The sequence below is a fragment of the Marmota marmota genome, unplaced genomic scaffold (genome assembly GCF_001458135.2).
Source record: "Marmota marmota marmota unplaced genomic scaffold, marMar, whole genome shotgun sequence".
NCBI classification, from domain to species: Eukaryota; Metazoa; Chordata; class Mammalia; order Rodentia; family Sciuridae; genus Marmota; species Marmota marmota.
The window spans coordinates 2,619,990-2,628,840 of record NW_026000068.1 but is presented as its reverse complement, the minus strand read 5'-3'; the positions used below and the strand labels follow the sequence as shown (position 1 = coordinate 2,628,840).

The following is an 8,851-nucleotide window of genomic DNA, read 5'->3' as shown; positions in this document are numbered from 1 at the left end:
GAGGTGAGTTGGTTGTGGGGCTCAGATCAAGTCCAGATGTCTGAGAACCTGGAGTTCTGGTGTCCAATTGCAGAAGAAGAATCTCAGAGCTCCAGAAGACAAAGAATGTGCCTTTCCTCTGCCTCTTCCAGGCCTCAGTGGGTTAGAGGGTGCCACACACACTGGGTGAGGACCAATCTTCCTTGCTCAGTTCACTGACTTGAATGCCAGTATCTTCTGGAAGCACCCTAGAGATACGCCCAGAGGTGGCGTTTTCCAGCTATCTGGGCATCCCTTAGTCCAATCTACTGCACACATGAGATGAACCATGTGGAACTGTGGCTGGAGGAAGGGTCTACCTCAGCCTTGAATTCAGATCCAGTAGCAGTGACCCTGCAGTCACTTCACAGGACAGCGGCTGCCCTTTTCTCTCTGCTGACCTTCACTCTGAAGCAAACTGGAGTGGACATAGTGGGAAAGTCTGCTCCGGTTTGTGATTTGTGTTACCCACTGGTGCCTGCCCTCCCCACCTCTCAGGCTCTCCTCCCTGTGCTTTCTAAGTACTGAGGCCCAGAGTCCTGGAAATAGGCTTGGAGGACTGAGATGTCGGGGAATCACACAGTTAGGGAGTAAGGAGCTGGATTCAGACCCAGGGAGACCCCAACGTCTTTGCTCTGGGCTCGCCACCATGATGGCACCCAACAGAAGCCCGTGTCCAGGAGTGGACCTTGAAGGGAGAGGGGTTGTCATGGGAACCTCATACTGCCCACTGGTGCAGCCACAGGGCAGGCAGCCCACACATCAGCTCCAGACAAGCCTGGCTGTGGAAGGTGACCATGCGGCTGAGCTGAGCTGTCCCCTGCCCACATGACGGCACGTGCTCCCTGTGGGCCACAACCTGGCATGCCCCTCAGTGGGTGTGCAACACGGCCCTCATCCTTAGCACTCTTTAAATGAACAAAGCACAAATTGAGTCTGAGATTTATACCTGTTGCATTTCATTTTTTGCCATTTATGGTCTGGGCATATTAAAATCATATTTTTATCTAGTGACAAGGATACGTTGACCCTAAAGGGTAGCCTGACGAACATGCAGAGCAGCCAGGATTACCAACAGAGTCCCTGGCTTCACAATGGTGTGACTTGGGAGTTTTCAACATTACAGGAATGCAAAACGATAAGCATCCAGTAGAAACCATACTTCAGATTTTGAGTTTTGGTCTTTCTAGGTCTTGCCAACAGCAGTGTTGGCATTCACAGCCTTAGAAAGGTCTTTTCCATGATAAGGAGGGGCAGGAGGGTCTGGAGCACCCCACCTTTTCCTCATTACTCCAGGTGAGAGGCGTCTGACCCCCACACAGCTTGGATGGCTTCCCTTGGTGTGTGTGTCTTTGTCCCTCCTCCAGCTCTGAGGCACAACAGCACTTTACCCTGTGCTCTGAATATATAACAAGGAAGCCGTGCTGGCTGGTGGGAACACTCCCGGCTTAGTGATGGCTCTCAGGACTTGAGCTCTGCAGCTCCCAGATACCACCACAGCCTCAGCCCCTGGGCTGTGGGTGTTCCCCGGAATGGACTTGAATGTTTCAGCTTTCTAAGCTGTCTGCATGTGTCCAAGGCTAACCCAGCCTGAGATCTCTGCTTAAGCACCCCTTGAGCCTTGTTTTGAAATCTCAAAGTCCAGGGTGGTGGCTGACAGCAGAGACTCACAGAGGATCCATCCTCTCAGAAGTGAAAAGGGACATCATCAAAAATGAAGCTTGTCCCACTTCTTCCAAGTCAGACCTGAGGTGAGAATAGTTTCCTAGTTAAACACAGTGCCGTCAAGAGAGGTGCAAATGCTGCCCGGGGAGTGGCCCTGGCCAAGCGAGCTCCTGGCAGGTAGGAGAGGGGACCACAGCTGCCTTGTGCCTCCTCCCAGGCGGCTGTGGGGGACTTGCTGCTGTCACAGGTGATGGCCACTTTCCTGCCTATGAGCTGCTTCTGTGTAAAAACCACTTCATGGAATTGTGTTTGTAGGCATCGCTGCCTCTGCCCACTTGCATTCAGGACTACTGACTTGATATGGAGAACTGTGACGGCCAGACAGCAAGGCTCCTAGGCGTCCTTCCGGCCGCACCACGCTGCCGGGCTCATGGACGTGGAAGCACCTGCTCAGAGGTGCTTCTGACACACTGACAAACGAATTCTGTGTTTTGGTAGTATTAACAGGACTTTATGAAAGTATCATCAGACCTCGGCTTTAGCTTCTCAGGGCTGCTCGGGTTCTGGCCCCCTTTCCTTCAAAGTTAACTGTAGTTTCACTCCTAAGATCTAATCCCCGTGGCTTTTCTGTGTAGCTGGCACTGTGGATAGTAGATAGGTAGGTAGATAGACAGTAGGTAGTAGAGAGTAGAGAGATAGATGACAGGTAGTATACAGATGATAGACTAATAGTAGGTAGATGATAGATTGATGGTAGATAGTAAATAGAAGTCGATGATAGACAGTAAATAAGTAGTAGATGATAAATGAATTTATAGGTAGATAGATGATAGTAGACAGATGATAGATTGATAGTAGAAAGATGATATAATAGATGATGGATGATAGTAGATAGATGATACATAATTATGATGATGATGATGATAGATAGATGGATGGATAGATGGATAGATTATTCTCCCCTATTCATACTATAGCTTCTGATATAGCTTTGGTTTATCTTATTGCAGAGATGTTTTCTGAGGTAATTCTAAAAGTCTGAACTGACGTTGGGAGGAAGTGAACTGCAGGACAGAGGACCCCGCCCTGCACCAGATAGCACATGGTGGGCCGTGTAGTGAGCTGCCCACGTGGCACTGCCACAGCAGTCAGGGTGGAGGGAACCGTAACCCCGGAGACTCATCCCACTTTGGTTCTCTGCTAGAGAAGTGGGGGTCAGCTCATATTTATTGCCAGCTCATCACACTGTTCCATGAAGGGTACTGATTTACATTCCAAATCTTAAAACACTAAGGATCCAGTCAGACAAGATCAAAGCTAAATTAGTTTGGGGGACCCTGGGGAGAACTCTGACTACGTGGCAAGGACGCCCCCCATTAGGTGGGGGAAGCTCTTTCTCTGGCATGTCAATCTAGTAAAGCTAGGTTCTCCCTAATTTTCCAAAGTTGATTTCACTGCCTCCTGAGTAATTCAGAGATAATTATACATATATCATAGAACTCAGTAGGGCCTCTCCTGATGGGTGTGAGCGCCTCTGGAGAGACTCCAGAGTCCCCCCAATAGACAGGCAACCAGTGGAGAAGCCCAGAGTGCTCAGAGTCTGAGAAACATCTGTAAAAACAGCTTCAACCAAAGTGTTCTTCTCACAAAATAAAGATTGGAAATATTGTAAATAATAAATTCAAATGTCCTCTGTCCATTCTTAGAACTTGCGTATCATCACTGGGATGCAAGAGCGAGACCCACATACCCTCCATCTAAACATGGTACATCCGTCAGGTGCACCGCAGGAACCCCTCTTCTGTCTTTATTTAATACCATTGCAGCGTGTTTCAGTTATCTTTAGTAACCCCTCTAAAAGGTTTTAGTTATAAGGTAGTGGAGAAAACTGTATGTAATAAAAACAATGCAACAGGGTTGCATGTTCTGTGTGGCCACAGTGGAGCGTGTTCACCAGGGGGACAAGGTGGACCCTGCTCCAGACGTGTGCAGGGAGGTGAGCTGCCATTCCCACCTGGAGATGTGAAAGTAGAAACATAGGAAGCAGGAAGAGAGAGAAGAGAGGAAGAAAGAACAGGGGAGGTGAGAGGAACCACAGTAAGGGGGGTAAGGGCTTCTCTCACAGGGGGGCAAAATTGCGTCGTATGCAGTCAAGGGGAGAAATAAAAAAAGTCCAAGCGCTTCTGCCCCTTTCGATGCTTTATTTACTCAAATTACTCAATGCAATTTCACTCTACAGGTTCTTAATCTAGAAAATGGAAATCCTAATGCTAGGCACTGCAATAGACATAATCCATTCACAGCAAACAATTCTGGATTAATTCTCAGCACTGCAGACACACTTAATCATGACAGGCTAATGAAGACATTCCCTCTGCGTGCTAAGTTCAAAAGTCTCAAGCCTTAGGCTTTGTGTCCAGCAGATGCACACTCACTCAGACCGCAGTGACCAGGTCCGGAGCCAAAGCAAGCTTTACCTGGTGTGGAGTGGACGACGGGTTGAGGAGAGGGTCCTAGGAAGAAGCTGCAGCTCTCACCCAGGTCCAGACTAGGCGGTAGAGTTTGAGAGCCCTGAGGGTCATGCAGAGGATCAGGAACGGTGACAAGTGATGGGATTTCAGGTCCTCATCAGGCTCTCCAGCTCGAGTGCATCCTGTTTCAGCCGGCTGAATCCCTGTTGGTCAGCTCTGTTATTTATACTAAATTTGGGGGCTTTTGACCCGCCCCTTGCAACCCTTATCTACCACCAGATTTCTCAGTGACGTCATTTACCCTGGGGTCAGAGACATCTGGTCTGGTGGTCTCCACCCTGATCTTCTCCCTTTGCCTCTGATCAGGGGAGGACAGCCTGCCAGGGGCTTCACTCTTCTTCTCAGGGTGAGAGGAAGTGACTTATTTGAGGCCACACTGGAGGGCTCTGTGGGTGTGCCTGGTGAGACTGCAGGTTTCAAACTGGAGTTTTAAAATGGAGTCGCTTAGGCTCAGGTCTAAGGCCATCCTCAGTGTCTTCTGGGGCCACTCAGCTCTGGCACAGGCTGAGGTTCCATCCCTAAAAAGAAGTGCAGAATGACCCAAAGAATCAGAGGGAATGGAAATGAAAATGACTCAAATCTGTGAGAAAAACATGGAGGAAAGAAGGGTTTCTGGACTTAAAGGCCACAGGCTAGCTCCTGAGGAGAGCCATGACCCTGCCCTCTACCCCCAGGCACTATCCGCCCCAGCCACCTGAGGCTCACAATGCACCACAGGTGAAGGGGAGCATTTGGGAGTGACTGAGGGTTTAACATGCATGATAAAGACCCTCTCCCAGGTGGCAGTTAGGAGTGTGTGTGCCTAGAGACTGCAGCTTCTGCTGAATATCCACATATACAGGTGCCATTAGCCCTTCTATGAGGTGGCTCTATGACAGGTCCATTATGAAGATCACAAAGCAAGGTCCAGAGAAGTTCAGCAACTCATCTCTGAGTTGCAGAACTTAAAACAGGAAAAGCTGGACTTGAATTAAATGTGTCTCCAAATTAAAAAAAAAAAAAAAAGATAGATCAAAACAATAGAAATATCAGAGTGACGGAACTAGAAGCACATAGATGAGGGGCAGGCCGAGTAGACCCAGGCAGCTCCTTAGCTGAGAAACCCCAAAGGTGCCATCAGAGGGGGGGAGAAGACAGAAGTGAGGGAAAGTCATGAGTGAGAAGCTGGAAGAGAAGCCACAGGCACACAGCACAAGCGCAGCCACAGGCAAGGCCCAGCATGGAAAGAGCCCGACTGACAGGGAGCGCCTCACGCTGCAAGTGCCCACAGAGGACCCAACAGGTCAAATAAGGCAAGACCCTCACCTGGCACTTTCACAGAGAAAAGTGAGAATGTCAAGGACGGGTAGAACATCCTAGTACCTGTGAGAGAAGAAAGGGAGATGACCAACAAAGCAACAGGAACCTACCTACGGTCGGTCACCAGCAGCCCTGGGTGAACAGGCAGGACCTCTGCTAAGCCAGGAACCTCTTGAGCCTGGCTCAGAGCCCTGCATAGCCTGATGAATTCATCTAAAAGTGAAAGTGCATCAGAGCTCTCTTCAGGCACACAAACCTTAGAAGAACAGCTATGAAACATCACCTGGAAGACATCCTTAGAGGAGGGCGGTTAAGTTTCAGATATGAGCTGTCCCCCAAAGCCCCTGTGTGAGGCAATGCAAGAAAATTCAGAGGTAAAATGACCCCGAGTTATGAGGCCCTTAACCTGATCGTTGCACTAATGCCCTGCTAGGGATTAGCTGGGTGGTAACTGTAGGCAGGTGGGGTGTGGCTGCAGGAGGTGGGTCACTGGGGGTGTGCCTCTGGGGTTTGTGTTTTGTTCCTGGTGAGGGGATCTCTTTCTGTTTCCTGGTGGCCACGTCCTGAGCTGATTCTTCCACCACACCCTTCCACCATGATGTTGTGGCTCCCCTCAGGCCGAGCAATGGAGTTAGTCATCCATGGACTGAGAGTCTGAATCTGTGACACAAACCTTTCCTCCTCTAGTTGTTCTTGTGAGGTCTGGTGATCACAGCAGCAAAAAAGCTGCCTTAAAAAAATACCAAGTAAAAAGAAAATGAGCTCCAGAGACTTCTGAAAGAAACAGGGATGGTAGAGTAATCAGAGAAGTTAGTAAGTTTTTACCTAAAAAGTAGGAACAAAAGGAAAGGGAGCAACAAATTCATGTTCACCGAGAATCAAAATTATGAAATTCTTAATAAGAGGAACACTGGATAATTAGGAAGAAAGCCATAAAAAGGAGGTAGTGACCCTGTAAGTCTGCTTTGTTAGAAGCATGGCATTTTAAAACAAGGCTAAAGGAATAGTGCAGAAGTAGATACACAGATATCGTTTTTTAAATCAATCTATAGATGAAATGAAAACAAAAACTCAGAAGCCTTTCTTTAAAAGCAGATGAGTTAATCCCCAAATCTCTATGGAAATGTAAAGAATGCACAGTATTAAAACAATCTTGAAAAGGAAGCACAGATGTGGAGGAAGAGCACTCTCTGGTTTCAGGACAGCTTGCTCTTGTACAGGATGGAGAAATGGACCCACGGGACAGAAGGGGACGTAGAGGGTAGGTGTCCTATACGCCCATCCACAGAGAAGGAGAGTACGTTAACGTACTGTCAGACCAGTAGGAAGTCAGAGGGAGGGAATACACTGGAGTCTCATCTCACTCCATGCACAACAGCAAAGCTAGGAAAAGCTTGGTCATAGACCTGAATGTGAAATTAAGAATAATAATATTTCTAGGGGAAAAAAATAGCTTACAGTCTCAAGGGAGACAAAACATTTGTAAGAAAAGATAAAAAATTGGATTCACAAAACAATAAAGCCAATTGCTTTGACCTCCTCTGACCTCATCAAATTAAAAACACATCTGCTAATCAAATAATGACATTAAAAAGTAAACGAACAAATGGCAAACTTTGAAAAACATCTGTAGTACACTCATCTGTATATGCTTATAGCATTTGTGAAAGTTCAGCAGTAATAAGAAAAACAATTCAAGTTTTTAAATTGAGAAAAAGATTTAAGCAGGCACCTGATAAAGAAGAAAACTAAAAGTCTGGAAAGCACATAAAACATGCTCAACATCAGTAGTCTTCAAAATTAAGATTGAAATGCTTGGTAAGAAACTATTTCCCACCCCCTAAAATCCTCAAAAGGCCGACAGCCATTTACTGGCGAGAAAGTGGAGGGCGTGGTCTCCTCCTGGTAATGCTCTAGGACTATCGGTAAGTTCCTCATAAGGCTGGACATGCATTCACCTTGTGTCCCAGCCCTTCTGTTGGAAATAAGCACTTTTTGCTTAAAAATAAGTATTTTTACTTAAAAGAAAGGAAAACTTATAAACACACACCCCTACAGTGGTGCAGACAGTTATGTATGTATCAACTTCACTCATAGTTTATTTCCAAGCTGGAAATAAACAAGTGTTGACCAAAACAAAAATGTATTTTTAAAAATCATGGAGTATTCTTATATGCAGAGGATGGAATGTGCTTAAGCAATAAAATACAGATAATTGCAAATATGAGTAAAATGAATCTCAAAATGATTATGTTAAACAAAAGAAGCCAGATACAAAAGACCTCACACTGTATCATTCCTTTTATTAGGAATACAAAAAAGGCAAAGATGTCTACAGAAGTCTGAATGCTGTCATCTCTGGGGCAGGAGAGACTGACTTGAAAGGAGCTCAGGGCCTCTGGGGAAATGGAGATGTTCAGAGTCATAGCGGAGGTGGTGGTTACAGTGCTGTATACAATTGTCACGACTCATCAAACTAAAGACTTTAGATTCATGCCTTTCATTATAATTTAATTTTACTTCAATTTGGAAATATCAATAGAGGCCAATGAACATAATTATAGGTTTCCATTCTTAGGAAACTACCAAAAGAATATAAATAAATTGTATAATTTTAACTTGTAATTTAAACCTGATCTGCCCAGTTTAAAAAAAAAAAAAAAAAGATGAAAGGAGAATCCAAAATAAATAAGTGCAGCAAATTGGAAACATAAGTTGAGGATAGAAATAAATCATAATAAAGCAGTAATTATAGTAAATAAAAATGTGTAAAACTCAGCAATGGAAAGACTAAGGATTTCAAGCTGGAGTTTTAGATATATATAATCTATCATTCCAAAAGAAACAAGAGAGTTTGAACAGAGGACAGGAAAATACCATGGAAATGTTGTCCATATGAAGTAGCAATGGCAATTTAAATATTTAAATAAATGTCAAATCAAAAAGATCTCAAGGGAAGAAAGAGGAGAGTGATTCTAATAGAAGTAGCGTGTGACCACTATGAGCCTGTGAGTACTTACTATCATATCCATAAAGCAGACAGAACAACTGACAGACGGAGAGATGTGTAGATACACCTGCAGTCAGGGCTGGGCTGGCCTCCTCCACCTCACCTGAAGGAGACAGGAGGGCATGGGATGGGGGCTGTGACCGGCACAGCCTGTGGGCCAGGGCAGGGGGACACCATGTTACAGCCTGGCTGCTCTTCTTAGTGCCCTCCTCTGCCAACTGCTACCTGCTCACAGGGAGGTATCTACAGGGACTGGGCAGCTAAACACGTTCAGAGCTGTTGTTACTGCTGAGGTACAAAATTATGTGATCCTTTTCCAGCATCTCAT

General features: G+C 45.9%; 1 long non-coding RNA gene across 1 annotated transcript; it reads right to left on the bottom strand.

The window, feature by feature from the left end:
* Positions 1-3,867: 3,867 nt before the first annotated feature.
* On the bottom strand, positions 3,868-7,230 carry LOC125620008. Its single transcript, XR_007351591.1, has 2 exons — positions 5,520-7,230; positions 3,868-4,732 (listed from the first exon to the last, which is right to left on the bottom strand). It is a non-coding gene; the product is annotated as an uncharacterized LOC125620008 (long non-coding RNA).
* Between the last annotated feature and the right edge of the window lie 1,621 nt (positions 7,231-8,851).